This window comes from Macrotis lagotis, chromosome 8 (genome assembly GCF_037893015.1).
Source record: "Macrotis lagotis isolate mMagLag1 chromosome 8, bilby.v1.9.chrom.fasta, whole genome shotgun sequence".
In the NCBI taxonomy this organism is placed as follows: domain Eukaryota; kingdom Metazoa; phylum Chordata; class Mammalia; order Peramelemorphia; family Peramelidae; genus Macrotis; species Macrotis lagotis.
In genome coordinates, this window is record NC_133665.1 from 4,752,248 (window position 1) to 4,773,147 (window position 20,900).

Consider the following 20,900-nt stretch of genomic DNA (forward strand, 5'->3'; position numbering starts at 1 on the left):
AGGATACTTGGACAGGCTGGGGAGGAAGTTAGCTTATGAGGGGCATTGAGCACCAAACAGAAGATCTGTTTTAATGGCTTGGTAGGGAGTCATGAGGTTGATAGACCCATCAGCAATCTATTGCAGTAATCCAAGTGTGAGTTGAAGAATGACCACACCTTGGTAACGATAATGTCAGAAGAGAAAGAGAATTTGAGAGATATTAAAAAGGTGAAATTAGCAGGTCTTCACAACAGATTGTATATGGAGAATGAGGAGTAGAGGAAGACCCCTAGGATGACCTTTAGGTTGTAAGCCCCAGAGAATTAGAGGATGGTATAATTAAGCTGTAATAGAAAAGTTAGCAGCAAAGGTGGGGGGTTTAGTTGGAAAGATATTAAGTTCAGTTTTGGACACATTGAATTTAAGATATTTATTGGATATTCAGTCTGAGATGTCCAAAAGGCATTTGGAGATGCAGGATTGGAGGTCAACAATTGATTAGGATAGGATAAATAGATTTGAGAATCATCAACATAGAGATGATAATTAAATCTGTGGGAGGTGATGAGATCGCTAAATGAAGTACTGTGGAAGGACAACTTTGAGTGACAACTATGGTAAGAGGGCATGAGCAGGATAAGGATCCAGCAAAGGATGCTGAGAAGAAGCAGATGGAAAGGTAGGTGAACAGATTGGTGTTCCAAGGAAAAGGAATAATGTACCATACAGCAAGACTGCAAATGTTATAGAGGGCCTTACATGACAGACTAAGGAGTTTATATTTTATTCTATAAGTAGCAAGGAATTATTGAAGGTTTTTTGTTCTGTTTTTTTTTTTTTTAGATTTTTCAAGGCATTGGGGTTAAATGGCTTGCCCAAGGCCACACGGCTAGGTAATTATTAAGTGTCTGAGTTTGGATTTGAACCCAGGTACTCCTGACTCCAATGCTGGTGCTCTATCCACTGTGCCACCTAGCTGCTTCTATTGAAGGATTTTGAGTAGAATAGTAAGATAATTTGATGTATAAGATATTAGATGATTAAAAAAGATAATGATAATTTTAGATTTATTTAATTTACCATCTTGGTGAAGTATCTAGGTGGAGATATTATAAATCAGTTGTCAGTACAGGACTATAGTAAAAGGGAAAATTAAAGTTGTACCTGTGGATTTAATAGTCACGAGCTTAAGAAGTGGTGATTGAACCCATAGGAATAGATGAAATCACTAAGGCAGAATGTAGAAAGATAGAGAAGTAGCCCTAAGTATAGAGCTTTTGGTAATTCTTGGACTTTGATAACAGGAGATGGAGGATGATCCATGAAAGTAGAATGAAGAATGATCAGACAGGTAGGAAGATCCAAGAGAGCAGTGACATGAAACCTATTGAAACAAAGAAAACCTAGGAGAATGGGATGATCCATCATGTCATAAACTATAGAAACATCAAGGAGGATGAAATTAGGAAAAAAAGGATCATTGGAACAGACGTTTTAGGAGAGAAGATTCTGTAGAAATCATTCTACAAGGGGTTAAAGAGTGAGTGTTTGGAAATGCAGCAGAGGCAGAGTACAGATGACTCAGGAGTTTGGCAGCAGAAAAGAGAAGAGGCATGGGATGATAAAGATGGAAGGGAGAAGTGAAGATGTTTTACATTTGGGGAGGACCTAAGTATTTTTATAGACAGTGAGGAAGAAAACAGTAGATACAAATAGAAGATAGTGATTATGAAATTATTAGATTGGGCAAACTTCTGGAAGAGACACCAGGGGCTGAACAAAAAGGAACTGATCTTTACAAGAAGGTGGACCATCTTATATATATCTCTGAAGAAACATTTATTAAACATATACTTTTTTGTCAGAATTATATTATCATCCTTAGAGATTAAAGCAAAGAAGAAAAGTAAAAATATATAGAGATTTTGATATATGGGATATGATGAGGGATGCAGTATGTGAGACACCATTAGGTAATGATTCCTGCTCTCAAGGAACTTCTAATATACTTGGGAAGAAAAGCATTTAAAGCAACCACAGCATAACGCAAAACAGTGCATAATTTAAATAGTAAATAGTTTAATACAGGTTTCAGGACCTGTAGAACAATCACATTCACATTTTTGTAGTACTTTAAGGATACAAAGTATCCTTATCACTTTTGTGAGCTAGGTAGTACAAATATTATTACTCCTGTTTTAACAAGTCAGGATTCAAAACATAGATCTCCCAACTCCAAGTTTTTTTTATAGTGTCATACTTCAGAAAACAGGGCTAGTCAAAAACAGCATCATGGAATAGATGGGGCTCCAAGTTAGCACAACCTTATAGAATCATAGATTAAGAACCAAAAGGGACCTCAGAGGCCATCTAGAATAGCTATATTACTTTAAATATGAGGAAACTGAGACCCAGAAAAGTTAAAGGACTTGTCCAAGGTCTCACAGGTGACCAGAGTCATGACTTGAACCCAGGTACTTTTGACTCCAGAGACAATTCTTTCCTTTTACTATATCATATTGCCTGCCATATATACTTCTATAGATACATTCATTAGAATTTCAGAATAAAACTTGGAGTTTATTAATATCTTTCAATTAATTAATGAACTTCTGAGTTTATTATTTTTAATAGGATCTTGTGATTTCATTTTTTCCTCTTATCAGACCCTGAACAGTGGTCATGCAGTGATTTTCATGACTGGAATCATATTTCATTCCAAGCTGTTCAATTAGAGTTTCCCTATGACAGCTTTTTTTTAAACTCTTAATTCTCTGATTCAGGATTTGAATTAGGGTTTGAATCTGGGCTTATAGGTCACAGACAAAGCTGTGAGAATTCTGACACTTGGTTTAGTGTAGTACAAGTTTTGGGTTTTGCATTATCAGTCTGTGGTCTCATTGTCTTAGTTTTGGAACCACACACCAAAAGTTATGAACCTTTTTGGGAGTCTTAAAGGTTTTCTTGCAGAAATGTGAAATTCCTCTGGATGGAGCTACGTCTAGCTTTGGTATTCAGGATACAGGAATGCTCTAACATTTAACAAGTAAATACAAGAAGCATTTTCCTTCCCCTTCCTCCCACCAATTGCCTTCTCCTTTTGGTTATTCTTTTTTTTCCCTTTTGATTTGATTTGATTTATTTTTTAATAAATATATATATATATTATTTTTGTACTAATGGTGTTTTTTATACATTACTAAAATATTTTTGTTTAAGAGTAAGCATAATACCCCTCCCCCTAAAAATATAGACCTTCACAAGCAATAAAGTAAAGAGAAAAAAATAAAAATTAAAAATTAATAAAATGTGCTTCAGACTGTGTTCCAACACCACCAGCTCTGTTGCAGGTGGATCACATTCTTTATGATAAGTCCATCACAACAGCTACTTCCATATTTTTCCACTGTTGCCATTGCTGATCACAACTCCCTCCATTCATACCGTCCCACTACCATATACTGTATTTTCTCTCTCCTTTCACTCTGTCCCTCTTCTTAAATGTGCTGTAGGGTAGCTGAGTGGTGCATCAGACTTATCACCAGCCCTAGGGCCAAGAGGCTCTGAGCCCACATATCACCCCTTAGACCCAACAACCATCCGGCCCTGTGGTCCTGGACAGGCTATCCAATCCCAGCCCCTTGCAAGAAGTAAAAAAGAAAATGTGTTATATCTGACCACTCTCGCCCACAGTCCACCCTCTCCTCCATCAATCATATCACCCCCCAGTCCCCCTTCTCTCCTTTTTCTCTTAGATGTCTATACCCCATTGAGTATATATGCTGTTACCTCTCCGAGCCACCTCTGATGAGAGTGAAGGTTCCCTCATTCCCCCTCACCTTCCCCCTTCCATATCATTGCAATAGCTCATTGTGATAATAAAAAAAAAATCTTACATGAAATATCTTAGCTTATTCTGCCTCTCCTTTCTCTTACTCCCATTACATTTCCCTTTTAGCCATTTGGCTCCATTTTTACAATATATTATATCTTCAAATTCAGCTCTCTCTTGTGCTTCATCAATAAAAGCTCCTTCTACCTGTTCTATTAAATGAGAAGTTTCATATGAGTATTATCAGTATCATTTTTCTATGCAGGAATACATGTAATTCATCATCATTAAGTCCTTCATATTTACCCTTCTCCTCCACTGTCTATGCTTCACCTGAGTCCTGCATTTGAAGATCAAACTTTCTGTTCAGCTCTGGTTGTTTCAACAGGAACAATTGAAATTCCCATAGTTCATTGAAAGTCCATCTTTTCCCTTGTAAGAGGATGTTCAGTTTTGCTGGATAGTTGATTCTTGGTTACATTCCAAGCTCTTTTTCCTTCTAGAATATTATATTCCAAGCCCTACGAGCCCTTAATGTAGTTGCTTCTAAGTCCTGTGTGATCCTGACTGCAGCTCCACGATATTTGAATTGTGTCCTTCTGGCTGCTTGTAGTATTTTCTCTTTGGCTTGGGAGTTCTGGAACTTGGCTATAATATTCCTGGGGGTTGTTTGTTTTTTGGATCTCTTTCAAGGGGAGATTGGTGGATTCTCTCAATTTCTATTTTGCTCTCTGCTTCTAGGATATCTGCGCAATTTTCCTGTAGGAATTCTTTAAAAATGAAGTCAAGGTTCTTTTCTTGATCATGACTTTCAGGTAGCCCACTAATTTTAAAATTATCTTTCCTGAATTTGTTTTCCAGATCAGTTGTTTTTTCAATGAGCTGTCTCACATTTTCTTCAAATTTTTCATTCTTTGGGTGTTGAAGTATTGTATCTTGACTTCTCATAAAGTCAACAGCTTCCTTTAGCTCCATTCTATATCTGAAGGATTTGTTTTCCTCAGAGAGCTTTCTTATCTCTTTTTCCATCTGGCCAATTCTGCTTTTTAAAACATTCTTCTCCTTAATAACTTTTTTGAATTGTTTTATCCATTTGACTTTTCTTCAGCATGTTTTTGGATCTCCCTGACAAAGCTGCTGATTTCTTTTTCATGTTTTTCCTGCAGCTCTCTCATTTCTTTTCCCAATTTTTCTTCTATCTCCTTTACTTGATTTTTAAAATATTTTTTGAGCTCTGTTATAGCCTGAGCCCAATTTCCATTTTTCTTGGAGTCTTTAGATGCATGAGCTTGTACTTCTTCATCTTCAGATTGTGTATTTTGATCCTTCTTGGGATCACAGGCAATGTATTTCTCAATGGTGTTACTCTTTTTTCTCTGTTTACTCATTTCCCCAGCCTGTACCTGATCTTGGGGTGCTTCCTGAGCTTTTGAGTGTTATTGGGACACCTCCCCACAAGGATCTCAGTGCGTGAAGCTCTTGGTCTGTGAATGACCATAAGTGCACCCCTCTGCCACGGGGCTGATGTGGGGGGGGCCCTGATGTTCTGTGGGGATCCTAGACTGGATCAGGATCTGAATGTGGTCAGAGCCCCAGAGTCCTGTTCCAGGTACAGGGGACAGAGCTCAGAAGTCTCTCTCTACTCCCCTACCTTCAGTGGGCTGATCATTCAAGGCCCAGTTACTGGCCCCACCTGTTTCCTTTTCCTGGATCTGAGCTGCTGCTGCCCCACTGCTCACTGAGTGCAGGGCTGGGCTTCATGTGCTTGCTCTGGCAGAGGTCCCCTTGCTGATCTTCCAGGTTGTACCTGGGGCTCCCTGGGGTGTAGTTCAGGAAACTGCCCCCACTGCCATGAGCTGCAGCTTCCAGGGACCCTGGGGCTGCCTCCGGGAGGCTGAAGTTCCCTTACTCTGGCAGGCTGCCCCTCTAACCCTGTGGAGTGGAGCCTTTCCACTATTTCCCAGGTTACCTTATTCTGGAGAATTGCTTCACTGGATCCGTCTCTGGATTCTGTCTCTCAAAAATTTAGTTAGAGTCATAATTTTATGATTTTTTGAAATATTATGACAAGAGCACCTAAGAGAGGCTCTTCTCCTGTTGCTGCTATCTTGGCTCTGCCCCCTTCCCTTTTGGTTATTCTAACCTCTCCCTACTCTCATACTTAACCCCTCCCTGCTTAGAGAGGGCACTACAGTGCCCTGAAATTTGTCAAAGGAGGACTGGATGGCTTCTAAGGCCCCTTCCAGTACTAAATCTTTGATTCAATGAATCACAAAGACCCAGGTTCAAAACTACCACTGACACTTACTTCAAGGGTGTCTGTGGGCAAGCAAGACACTAAACTTTTCTGGACTTCAGTTTCCTCATCTGTAGAATGAGAAGGTTGAACTAGATGATTAGCTTTCTTGCTAGTTCTAGATCTTTGACTCTGGATTGTTGATCCACAGGTTCTCTTTTTTCTTTAGATACCATTATGCAGTGAGGGTACCTTGTCAATAGTTAGGTGGTAGCAGGACCTGAATAATGACTTAACTCCAGGGATCTATTTTCATCTGAGAAGAAGATTAAAATCATGCATTTTCCACTCTATAAAAATATGCCTTTTTGAATTAACTTTAATAATATCCATTATTAAATGTAAAATAGAATTTTAGGATAATAAAATGGAAGGTCTAATTCAATATCTATATTTAATTAATTTTTTACTATTATGGCTATTCTGGGGCAGCTAGATGGCACAATAAATAGAGTGCTGAGGCTGGAGTCAGGAAGACCTGAGTTCAAATTTAACCTTAGACATTAACTCTGACTCTTGGCAAGTCATTTGACCCTGTTGCCTCAGTTTCCTCTTCTGCAAATGAGCTGCAGAAGAAAATGGCAAGCCAACCCAGTATCTTTGCCCAAAAAAACCCCTAATGGGTCTCACACACACAAATGAACACAAAGCATGATTATTAAAACTTTGTTTCATTCTTTTATGACCTCAAAGAGAGACAAACCTTCAGTCATTCTCTCATTTACTTTGGTGTTAAAGTCCTTGGGATAATACACAGTAAAAAATTGCACTCAGGATACATTCAAATTTTAACCTATATTATTCTTTTCTTCATAGTTTTCTTAATTCTAAAGACAATCAACTGAGAAATAAATCAAACTTTGATTTGTATTTTTTGCTGGTTTTTTCAAGCTTAAATACTCCTGCTGAAAATTTAACAATTAGCTCTCTCTGATTGAGCTGCCTTCAGCACACCCTTACTTATCCACATCTTTTGCTTCATCTGATGTAGAATTCTTCTATCATTTATCATCTCTTCATTTTTGGCTGCTTAATCTTTTTTTAATGAACAGGGAGACTTCTTGTGGTTGCTCCTAAACTAATCAGAGCAGTCTATAATATACTTTCTCAACTCCTTTGAATATAACAAAACAAAGAATTCAGAAACTTTTTTCTTAGAAGAATTCTGTATTTTTCTTTTTTTCTGTACCTCTTTCTAACAAATATTTTAAAACAAAATTTAATTTCAGGTTGTGACTCCTTAATACTAGAGACTGTAAGGACACCAAGATTTAAATCAGAGAAAATGGGAGGGAAAGAGTTACATTTCTATGATCCACTAGCTCTCAGATAAAATGTTCCCAGGAACTAAGCCACTCTGATAAAATTCCAACCTGACCTTATTCTAGAATTGCATCATCTCCAGAGGATTTTGAAAGGCCTTGTCATTTTCAGTCATTTCCCTCTTCCCACCATTCTCTATAAAGATGTCAAGGGCCAAAGAATTGCAAAGACAGCCTTCCTCAGTTGTTTACAATCAACTCAGGTCAGGGCTACCCAGGAAGCTCCAAAAGGGATCATTTGAGCCCAGAAAGCACATTTGCACTAGAGGATTTTTAAGACTTGCCCAGTGCTAGTTACTACCATAAGGTGTTTTTCATGCCTCTATAATTACCCAAGCTAATTAAATAAATTGATCCGCTGATGTTCACTCCACAGTAATTTCTGTTGTGTAATTTGGCTATAATAGAACCAGAGCATTAGTGAAAATGAAATGAAAACCCTGGGTAGAAGCAAGATCTTTTACTTTCAAGAAAAATCATTTTTCAGATGTTTTTTGGTCCCTGTACATATGTAATTTATGCATTTCCTGTCAAAATTAACAGAAAAACAGCAGCTGCCTGGTAGAAAGAACAATTTGGGGCTTCTTGCAATAAGAAACTCAGATTTATTCTTTGAGTGTTGAGGAAAATCTCATAACTTTGGAGGCAAATGGGGCATGAAACATATTGTTGGACCGTCTGGTATCCAGAGTATAGTGGACCAGCTTCTTTGTCTCCATGCAAATGTTCTGCTTTAGGTCTGTGTATTCCATCTTGGCAGCTGATCATGGAGTACTGGGGTTTGTGTGGGTGTGAAAACTTCTACCTATGGGATCCCTATTCAAACCAAGAGAGATTGCTTCTGGGAAATGGAAAGAACACAACCTATATTTTCTTTAGCCCTGACTCTTTGGTAGTCTCTCATGCCTCTGATTTGTAAATTGAACATAAGACCGGGCAGGTTTATAACTTTTATCTCAAGCTACCCATTTATATGTTAGTTAGGTTTGATTGTTATTTAACCATGAGGTTAAACCACATCAATTCTAGTTAGTTTTTACTGGTAATGAGCCCTGAGTGGCCTTCCTTGACAACCTGGGTCATTTCTGAGGATGCTCCTCTCTACTAGATATCAAAATAATTTTCTGCTGTTCATTCTATAGTTGCCTCTTTATTTCTCACTCATAATTAATAATAGAAACATGTTATTAATAATGATGATGCATTAATATAATTAATATCAATTATAATGATAATAGTATTTACATAGTACTTTAAGGTTTACAAATGAACTCATTTAATCTTGCAATAATGAGGTAATATAGGTGCTATTATTATTTCCATTTTACAGATGGGAAACTGAGGAATAGAGAGGTTAAATGTCTTGTCCAAAATCACATCTAATAAGTGCTGAAGGTAGGATTCAGACTTGTGACTTCCTGACACCTAATTTGATACTCTAAACACTGCATTAATTAGCTTCTTCATCTAGTTATTTATGTGTTTCTTGTTGTGGGTATTTCTAGGAAGAAGATGGACATTGATTTTTAGAGTCAAAGTCTTTGGATTCATAATCTTAACTCTTCTATTTATAATCTCTGGGACCTTGGGCATCCTGTTTCCAGGAGATTCAGATTAGACATTCTTTGAGGATCCTTCTAACTTAGATTCCCTATTGATATGACATAGAAAGGCAGAATCTCGAGTTGAAAGTGAGTATAAGGGAAAGAGTGCTGGACTTGGGTTCAAATTCCCTCTCTGCCATTTCATATTTCTGTGACCTCAGACAAGTTCCTTAATTTCTCTGGCTAAAGTATTCCCATCTGCAAAATGAGGGTATTGGACTAGGTGAGCTTTCAGAATCTTCTAACTCTAAACCTATGAATTAATGAACCTCTAAGGACATCCAGTTCAACCTGTACCTGTGCAGAAATTACCTCTGCAATATTCCAACAAGTTGACACTCAGCATGTATTTAAAGGACTCCTATAATGGGGGACTCACAGTTTCCTTAGTACTGTAGTATCTTTATGTACTTTTCCTTGAAATTGAACTGAAATTTGTCTCTCTGAAGCTTCTAACTATTGAACCAAGTTCCTCATTGTTCAATCAACAAACATTTATTAATGCCTACTCTATGACTGAGGGAGCTAGGTGATCCAGTGGATAGAGTGTCAGATTTAAGAGGCAGAAAGACCTTAATTTAAATCCAGACACTTACAAGGTGTGTGACCCTGGGCATGTCACTTAACCCTGTTTGCCTCAGTTTCCTTTATCTGTAAAATGAACTGGAGAAGAAAATGGCTAACATCTTTGTCAAGAAAACCCCAAAATAGGATCATGAAGAGCCAGATGTGACTGAAACAGATGAACATCAAATAACTATGTGATAGGTTTTTGGACTATCAGTATCAGGAATTAAAAACAACAACTGCAAAGAGCTTATATTTTGATTGGCAGAAAGATGTATACTCACACACACACACATATATGAATTTATACTGCACAAGAATAAAGTGAAGGAGGGGGCGGCTAGGTGGCACAGTGGATAGAGCACCAGCCCTGGAGTCAGGAGTACCTGGGTTCAAATCCCGTCTCAGACACTTAATAATGACCTAGCCGTGTGGCCTTGGGCAAGCCATTTAACCCCATTTGCCTTGCAAAAAAACTATAAAAATATAAAGAATAAAGTGAAGGAAAACAAATATAGACAAAGTAACTATATTTAAAGTAATTTGAGAGATTGAACACTGGGGATTAGAGAGAAAAAGAAAGGCTTCATATGGAAGAGAATGCTTGAATTAAAATGATTTTTATCTCTTTGAAAAAATAAATTTTTTTAACCAATAAAAATTTGCCTTATCTCACTCCTACTCCTATTTCCTTCCAGTTGAGAAAGAAAGAAAAACAAAACATATTTAACAAAATGTATAGAAAAACAAAGCAGATTTCCTCATTGGCTATGGAAAAAGCAAGTCTTGAACTATCTCTTGATCACTTCTCTGTTAGGAGGTGAATAGCATGTTTTATCATGAGTCCTCTGGAATGTTGTTGGTTATTGCTTTGTCAAAGTTGTTTATAACAGAACTATTGAAACTGATTCCATGTCAGCACTTTGCTGTAATATCTACCTGCCTATTATTATTACTATTATAATTAGTTTTATTATTACTGTACAGTCTCTTTTTATGCTGGATTTTCTGTACCACCATTCCTGGATGGACCCTTACCCTTATATTCACAGATATCTTTGTCCAGGGATGGGATTCAACTAAATTAACAACTAGTTCTCTGCCCTAATGATTGTTTTAAGTTTATAAAAATATATACTGAAAGGTAGTTTAATATTTCATAATTTAATACTCATATAAGAACAATAAAAGAGGTACATATAACTGATTTATGTTATATAACTTATAGTAAGCAAATGTATCCTTATGGAGCAAAAACAACCACATGATACACAGCAGCTAATTATGTTGGAACACATGCTGAACCAAAACTCATTCTACTTCCATGGCTTCCAAAATGGAAATTTCAATAACTCTTGAAATCTGTATTTCTATTGGATTCATCATGCCCTAATTTACTATTGGTTTCATTATTCAGGGAACATCAGCTCACTCATAATATCTCGGAGGTATTTTGGGCATAACACAAAGCAAAAAAAAAATGACAACTTGTCTCCCCTGGTTGTTTGGCACTTTTCCCTCTTAATGTTATGTTTGTTTACTGAAGTACCAAAGATTAGGGAATTAAAATGTAGTATTTCATCAAATATATACAAGCATAGTTACATCTCTTTTTTTCAATCTATGTATGGAATGAACATTAATATGGGCACTTAGAAAACACTATTACACAGATGAACATTCAGAAAGAATAATGAATGTAAATTTGTGATTTCCACATTGGATGACTGTCTAGGTGTCCACCTTGGAGAGAACTCTGATTACAAGTACCGTTTTAATAACTGGTTCACTGAACTTAACATAAAATTGGGTATTAGTTTTGCTGAACTGGTGTGAACTGACAGAATTCCACCTCTAAATTTGTCTGTTTCCCTATGCCTACATGTGCTTAAAAAACCGACTCACTGGTTTTTTTCCTTGGATTTCCTAATCAGGACTCAATCTGGGGGGCATTTTTAAATCTGTATGGAAGATTTATGGGGTAGAACTTAATCTGAAATTCTTTTTGCTCCCTTGCCATCTTGGTCCTTCTCTCTCTTCAATTGTGTTTTTTTTTTCCAAGGCAATGGGGTTAAGTGGCTTGCCCAAGGCCACACGGCTAGGTAATTATTAAGTGTCTGAGGTCGGATTTGAACTCAGGTACTCCTGACTCCAAGGCCAGTGCTCTATCTACTGTGCCATCTAGCCGCCCCTCATTTGTGTTTTAAAAGAAGAGAGGGATTCTCTCATATGGTAGTAAGGAGGAATTGTATTGCAGACATCTGGGATGATTGATGCAAAAGACTGGAGGTATGAGATGAATATGTGTGAGGATCAGAAAGCTGTTCTTTCTTCTTTGTGGGGGTCATTGTTTCTGTTTTGGGGCCCCAATTAAAGCAAATCTAATCACTCTTCCACATGCAGATCTTCAGATATTTGGTGGCAAATATGGTGACAAAGTATTTTCTTCTCCAGGTTTAATATGTTCAATTTCAGTCCTCTCATTATTTTGCTCACCTTTATTTCTGGACATTCTCTAGTTTACCAATGCCTTTCCCCAAATGGAATCTAGCATTCAAGATGTGGTTTGATTAGAAGCTAGCCCTTGCCTGATAATCATCTTTTTGCTATTATTAATGCAATTTCAGATTGTGTTTTTTTGGCTGTTGTGTCTTACTATGTTTATTGTCCACTAAAACACTCAGATCTTTTAAAGAACTGATGTCTAGCCATGCCTTCCTCAACCTGTACTTATACAAATTACTTCTGGAACTTTGAAAGTGTGAGCTTTTCAATTATCTTTATTACATTTACAAAAACATTAGTTTATATCTACTAAGCTAGTCTAATATTATTTTGATCCTAATTTTCTCACCTCACATTATTAGGTATCCCTTCTAGTCTAGAATCATTTTAGCATGTATTAAGCATGCATCCTATGACTTCATTAACCTCTGTGTTTCTAAATCTCTTTTCATTTTTTCTTGCTATCCCATTTTTCTTTATCCCTCTTTCCTCTTCTCACCTCACCTCCCAGTCCTATGCCAGTGGCAATAATATACTTTGTTGTGACTTGACTCTTCTTATTCTGAGTCCCTTTTTTAGTTTAAGCCAGGTATCTGTATTCTCTGTAGGAAAGACTGTCTTGAATGTTCTTGCAGAGAGAACAAGCTTTAGGGCAGCCTCATTACTTTCCAAGGTACAGAGACAGGTCTATTGGAGCCAGTACACTGTGACCCCAGCCCAGGGGAGAGCTCACTCAGGTTCTAGCTGTTAGCAGTCACTTGTCAACCTGTGCCAATTAGCTAATGCTTCCCCCTCAGTTTAAGAATGTGGATGTCTGGATGCACCTGCTCTTCAGTTAGCTGGATTTCTGCTGTTTTTGCCATTAACTGACTGGCAAGGCTGATAGGAACTGAGACATGGATATAGCAAGAGTATTGGATTGTAAGTACATTTCATGGGAGAGCTTTCTTCTGAGATCTTCCACTGCCCTACTCTTAGCTTTGAACTTAAATTTGAACTTTGGATGTAGACTTAACTTGACCTAAGAGAAATGGGACTTCCTTATGCTAAGAGAAATGACTTTAAAGACTTCATACAATGGCCTCAATTGAAGTTTAGAATGGGAAATATCTCTTTAGACAGTTAGTTTAATGATTCCTATTGCAGTTGAATTAGGAGGCTATGTTCTGAATTTTCTTTGAAATGTTCCAAGATAGTCCTGTTGAGGAGCATTTGGCTATTCTTCAAGGCTGATGATGAAACAAATGACTTCTTATTCAACTGAATTCAATAGATAATTTGCTCCAGGTAAGGCATCATGCCACCTGGGAATGCAAAGACAAAAAATGAAGCAATTGTATTTCAGTTCTCAAAGAGCTTACATCAATCATAGACAGCCATTTATTGAGACTTTTATTTTTATTTAAGGTAATGGGGTTAAGTGACTTGCCCAAGGTCACACAGCTAGGCAATCATTAAGTGTCTGAGGTCACATTTGAACTCAGGTCCTCCTGACTTCAGGGTTGGTGCTCTATCCACTGCACTACCTAGCTGCCCTTATTGAGACCTTTATTGAGTTATGTCATTGTTTTGGTCACAGCATATCCAAAGATTTCTCAGGTAGAGTACCACCTGGTAAGGGAAGAAGTAGATGGATCTTGGCAGTTTCTGATCTAGCTCTAAATGTTCCACAGCACTGGTTTCAGCTTCCTTCATGATCATTGGAACAGATTGTTCTCATCTGCCCACTGGGAAATCTTCACATGCTTAGGGTAGACATCTCTCTAATTCACTGATAGGTTTGACCTCTGTTGGTTATTCTCAATCTAGTTTAGCCCATTTAACCTGAGTTAAGGACTTGTATAAACAACTAGAGTAGTGGTAATTAAAGTACAATTAAACAAGGTGAATGTCAGTTGACTTCAGGGTTCCCTTGACCTCTAGATTCCTTCAGAGATGATATGTAAGAATAAAAGTGATCTCTGCTTTACCACTTGAAACTGAATGTGTCTTTCTAGTGGTAGGCAACATGAGTTTGCTAGAGTTTTTTCTCCTAGGCCAGGGAGAAATGGTTTTGGGGGCTCATGGACTCCTTTGGCATTCTAGAAGCCTTATGATTTCTTTCTCAGAATATTGATTTTAAAAGCAAATGAGGATTACAAAGGAGTCCAATTACATTAAAATACAGTTATCAGAATATTAAATAGCAAAATGAAACTAAGTTCTTGAATGCCAGGCTAGGAACCCCTGTCTTAGATCCAGAAACACATACTTGTTGCATTCAGTGAGTTAATAGGAAGCTTTTTTGGGTCTACCTTAGCAGGTGTGATCAGTGTTTTCTCTGGGTGTAGACTAAGTGACTTGGAAGTGACACATCTTCCCAATCAGAGTAGTTTAAGCTTTGTTGTCTTATACCATAGTGAATATATTATTAGGACCTTTGTATCCTTGGGAAGGAAGTTAACCCTAATTCACTCACTTGGGACTCCCTTGGATAGTTTATCTTGAGCTTCATTTTAAAAAATATCAATTCATTAACATTTATGGAGCATCTACTATATACAAGGCATTATTCTACTTGCGTCAAGAGACTCAAAGATGAATAAGTTTTAGTTTCTAGTCTCAAGGAGTTTATTCATTTGTTGGGGAAAGTGAGGAAGGTAGACAACTAACCACAATGCAAATAAAAATGTGCATGGGAGAAGTACTAAGGACGGGATAGTATTAGGACTGGTACTTGAAGGATGCACATGGATTTAGTAGGTGGAACATGGGTAGAAGAATAGTAACATAAAGATGTGGAGATGAGGAAATATAGAGTGTGTTTGAAGATCTGTGAATAATTGAGATTTGTTCAAGGACAGCATATAAGCAGGGGAATGGTAAGAAATAGCATGGGAACTAGGTTTGGCTATGTGGTTTTTTCAGTTTCTTGTTTTTGTTTATTTTTTAATATACAGAACTGTATTTACACACTCCAATCAATTAAAATGTTGTTCAGTAGGCCTCCCAGCCCCACAGCCCCTTCCCTCCTTCATCTACTGGTTCTATTAAGCACCAAAACCTCTAAAGTATAGGAAGAAGATGGACATGGGCTTCAATTCAGTATCTTGGTGAAGCACTCCACCAGGTCTTGGATGAGGTTACAGATACTTCCCTCTGTTTTCCCTTTTCTCTAACTATGGCTACCCTGATTCAGGCTGAAAAGGTTATAAGTTTGGTTATGTTGTAGAGAACTCTAGATATAAAACTGAAGATTTTAAATACCATTCTATTAGCATTAGGGGTTCAGTTAGACAGTCAAAGTTTTTGAGCAAGGGTATAAATTAGTGGACTTAAGAGAAATTCAGAAAGGTCAAAGATTTGTAGGTTACTCTCAGAAGTCTGACCTTTATAGATAATATCTTCTAAAAGAGTTAGCAAGTGCTGGACTTTGCAAATACTGAAAATAGCTTCTTTCTTATCACATAAGAGAAGTCTGAATATTGATTGGGAGTCATATTAAAATCAACTCTACCTGTATGTGTGTGTGACTTGTTAGAGCAAAGATCAAACCAAATATCAATGTGGGTTGTAGAAGAGAGGAGAAAGAGGAAATGAAGATATTGATAATTGCAAAAGTTTAAACTTCAGAATGGCCATTAGTAATGAGGGAAAAGAGAGAAATAGAAAATATATAAAGATACAATATTGTCATCATTTCTGGTAGAAATTTAATTGTTATAAAACGATTGCCCCCATGATGAGGTCAAAAAAATTCATAAACAATCTTATCCAAAAATTGAATCTCTTTGTTGATGGCAATTAAGGGGTAAAAGTTAAGAATATGAACTCATTTGTGATGTACTAAGTAGGAATAGAATAGAAGCTCATGAATAATATTACTTCATGAAACAGTGAGCAACAGAAAAATTGAAGCCTATAGAAAGCTTGGCACAAGGCCCAACTGAGCCACATCATCCCAAGAGCATTTATAGACTGAATTGGCAGGACAACACGTAGAAAATGGAACATATTTATCATTGTTTCTCTAATCTAATTTTATCATCAGTGACAGAAAAACCCTCATATTTGGTGCTCACACTACAAAGAGATTAAAAATGATGTCTAAGAAAACAAAAACAGAAAGAGCAACTGAACCAGATCTTGCTCATATTGAGAAAATCCTTGCTGGAGGTGATACAGTTTTGAAATCATTGAAGGATTATTTTATAAGATGATTCATGGAGTAGAAGACACTGAAAGAATAAAATTAAAGGTTATTCTGAAAAGCATAAAAGACAAGAGCAGATCATTAATTACTGACCCAAATGCCTACTTTCTCATTGTTAAATAATTTTTATGGGAATAATTTTCAATGTAATTGAAATAGTACTGATTTTGAGCCACAGATCCTAGGACTGAATTCTGGATCTGCTTCTTTAGTAATTGCATGATATTGAGGAAGCAATTTCATATCTCTGGGTCTTAGTTTCCTAATCTATAAAAGAATGGATTTGACCAGATGGTATCTCAGATTTCTTCCAACTCTAAATGGGGATTATGGTGTTATACAGTTATGTCCAACTCTTCATGACTCTAATTGGGGTTTTACTGGCAAAGATGCTGAATGGTTGACCATATCCTTCTTGAGCTCATTTTATAGAAACTGAGGCAAATAGGGGTAAATGACTTGCCCAGGGTCACACAGCTAATAAGTATCAAATTTCAACCTTGTCTTCCTGACTCCAGGTCTATTGTGTCATCCATTGCACCACCTAGCTGCCCAGATAATGGTGTTTATATGGTTTATATATATAAACTGGCATTTATAAAGAAATTTTAGGTTTGCAAAACATTATACATATGTTATCTCATTTAATTCTGTGATCATTTTCAGATACTACTTGCTTGTTGAAGCTATCCTTGATAAAAAATTTGAGATAGGAATAGGACTGCTTTTCAAAAGATTCTCTTCTGTAGACCATATTTATTGCTACACAGTTGATAGATGCAGATAAATATATGATTCTGCTAGAATTATTATTTATTGATTATCAAATAAATTCAGATGGGAAAACAACCTTTTAAAGGTATTTCAACTAGGAGATTTTATGTATTCATATACATATATATATATTTGCAAAGATATTCATATATTTAGATGTGTATATGTATTCATATTTGATTCTAAATGTGCATATATGTGAAGGTCATATAAGAATATTTGATAAATTCAGTGATAGAAAAAACTATTCAATGACCCTCTCATTATTGATGTCAGATGAAGAATAAGACAGGGAGATTTTATATATATATATATATATATATATATATATATATATATACACACACACACACTTAAGAAAAGTATTTATTATTGTCATATAAGAGGGCTTCCCTCTAGATCAGGGCTTCTTAATCTTTTTGTTTGTGTGTCCTTTTGGCAATCTAGTGATGCCTATGAATCCATTCTTAAGACATTAAAAAAGCAATTGATGGAAATACTACATTTTAGTTAGAGATAAATGAAAATGAAGATTATATTTTGGGGTGGCTAGGTGGCACAGTGGATAGAGCACTGGCCCTGGAGTCAGGAGTACCTGAGTTCAAATCCGGCCTCAGACACTTAATAATTGCCTAGCTGTGTGGCCTTGGGCAAGCCACTTAACCCCATTTGCCTTGAAAAAACCTAAAAAAACCCCAACAAACAAAAAAATATATTATATTTTTCCATCTAAGTCGATGGATGCCTTATTCATAGACCCCTTGAATGCCATTTATAGCCTCTGCTCCAGATGTGGAAGTTCTCCAGATGTTCCTGTATATGGCTAGCATTGCAATAATTAGATTGAACCCTAGAATATTTCCAGGGGATCCTAAGTGTAATTTACAAATTTTCAAAATAAATTAGAAGAAAATCTAAATGGACAAAAGCTCTTTATTTTTGAGTCATGACATACAGTTGGATGGTCAGTTAATAGATGAGGGAGAGTACCTTTTCTAAGGCAGAATTCAAACTCAGGTTTTCTTGACTCCAACAATCTATTTCTCCATTGAAGTGTGAGCTCCTTGAGGATAGGTATTAATATTGACTTTTTGTGGGTATTTTAGCACAGTGTCAAGCACAGAGTAGGTGCTAAAAATCTTTTTTTTTATTATCCACTACACCATATTTCCTTTCTCTCCTTGACTACCATTATATTCTTCCCAAACTATTCATGAACTTCTTTAACACTTTCATAGAATGACATCTTACTGTGTAGATGGGTACTCCTTTTAGTGGAAATCACCACTCACCCATGTTTTCATCATTTTTGATTCCAATTCCAAATCTTCCATTAGTTCCCCACAGAACATGCACTCAGCATACTGATTTCCTCTAAGTTATCTAACATTTGATAGATGTCAATGGAGAACTCTTTGTTTTCCCTTCATCACATGGTCAGCACCGACATTTTTCTGATTGATACATTATCTCAACAATCCCTTAAATTATTTCTCCAACAAAGGATAATATTGGAAATATTCTAGAACCTGTCCCCTTAATGGGAATATTTCCATTTGCTTCTCATTTACAACTTTGATTACTTCAAGAGTATAATGGTCCAAAATTTAAAACTAAATAACATTTGTCAAGAGAACATTTGTGGGTTTTTTAAAAATGACTGGTGTGGAATAGAGGAGGTAAGTGGAGAAGTCAAAGATTAATACTGCCCATTTTGAGTACAGGTGACTGAGAACTATGGTATTTATTCATAGAAATAGAATATAGAACTAATGGAACTAGAAATAGGGAATTCAGAAGGAGAAAATGATTTGGTGTGAGAAAATGATGAGTTTGGTTTTGGATTTACTGAGTTTTTGATATTCACAGGATATCCAGTAGAAAATATTCACTAGTAATTTGGACATTTGAGCTTAAGTTTGTTGGGGAGCGATCAAGGCTGGATATATATATTTGAAATTAATTTTAGGTTTTAGGGCAAATTAGATCATTAAGAGAGAGAATATAGAAAAAAAGAAAGTCAGGAATAGAACCAGGGTGAACACCTACATTTAGGAACTGGGAGGAAGGAGAAATCAAAAAGGGAGGAGGAAAACTAAGAGAAAGGAAAGTTTCAAGTTGGAGAGGATAGTCTCAGATATCAAAGGGAAATAAGGTTCATTTGAGTGGTTTTGATGAAAGCCACTTTGCAAGAGTTTAAGTTACTGAATGACAAGGATATAGAAGCAGTTAATATAGACATCTTTCAAATTCACTGATGAATGGAGCAGATATATGAGATAGTAGCTTGAGGATGGAGACAAGGAAGTACTTTTTAAGGAGAGAGACTAACCATAAGTTTGTTTTTAGTTAGAAGGGAAAGAATCTATAGAGAGAGTGATTTAAAAAGCTAAACAAAGAGAGAGGTAAAGGCTAGGGCAATGTATGAGTAGATGGAATCTAAAGCAGAGGAATTTTCTGATGATGAAGGGTTAGAAAGCAGACAGATTTCCTTTGCAAAAAAATTTTTAGGGAGATAAAATTCAAACAATTTCTGAGTTAAGAAATTATATTTAACAACTGTGCTTGTGCCTCCAGAGTAGATAGAACGATGAAAAAAGGAGGGAATGGGGGCAGCAAGGTGGTGCAGAGGATAGAGCACAGGCACTGGAGTCAGGAGAACCTGAGTTCAAATCCAGCCTCAGATACTTACTTACCTAGCTGTGTGACTTGTGCAAATCACTTAATTCCCCTTGCAAAAACCAATCCCCACCCAAACAAAACAAAACAAAAGAGGGAATGAAAGAGAGAAGCAGCATGGATAGTGGAAGAAGCACTGGTTCTAGAATCTGGGGTCTTAGTTAAAATCTTGCCTCAGATACTTACTGTCTGTCTACCTTTGAGCCCCTGGACCTCAGTTTCTTCAATTATAAAAGGAGATGACTGGACTTGATAGTTTTTGATGTTGCTTGAAGCTTTAATCCATGATCCTAGGGAGGAAAACAACCTCACTGTTGGCTTTTGTGATATTGCCCTGAGTCCACTTAGGATGGGTTGTATCCCAGTGGTTGTTTGGTTGGCAGCTAGTGGTAATATCATCCTCTCAGTCTTTTGACCAAATCTGTCATGATAGAAAAGACAGGGCTCCTATTCTAACTTGGGTTCCACTGGAATTCTTCTCATTGCCATCCCTTCAGGTGTTGTGATATTTCATGTCCAAGAAATTTTGAAAAGAAAAGAGCCAGAGGATGAATCTGATCCTTCCCTCCTTCCTTCTGGAATTTCCTGATAGTTTGAACCAGAGGTAGAAACCAGCATGATGTGCTTAATAGATACACACTAGAAAACATTAAGAAAATTGCTAATGCCTAAGATGCTCATAATGTCATGAAGTTTTAAAAGTTTCTTTTAACTATATTTAGGGACCATTCCTCATGGAGGACTAAAAAAATAGAATTTTATGTTTAAGTATTATTTTTCTGAGGAGTTTATGTGCCAAAACTTCTCTTAGGGGAGAATTAGGAACATGTGAAATCATTACATTTATTTTTTACATTCCCAAAACTACTCATAAACTGCTCTGTGATTGCCACTCACTTTCTTCTCTCCTTGCATTGAAGTTTTGGATGTAAAATTGCAAGAGCCTTTGGAAGACTTAATTCAGTGATGTCAAACTCATGGAAATGAAGGTCTCTAAATTGTATATAAGGAGTCCTGTGGATCACATGTTAACTTAGTTTTAAAATGTAATATCTATATTTTTTATATTTTGTATTTTATTATATAATTCCAATTTTATTTTATCACATATATTTCCAATTTTATTAATGACACTCAGGAGTGTCAT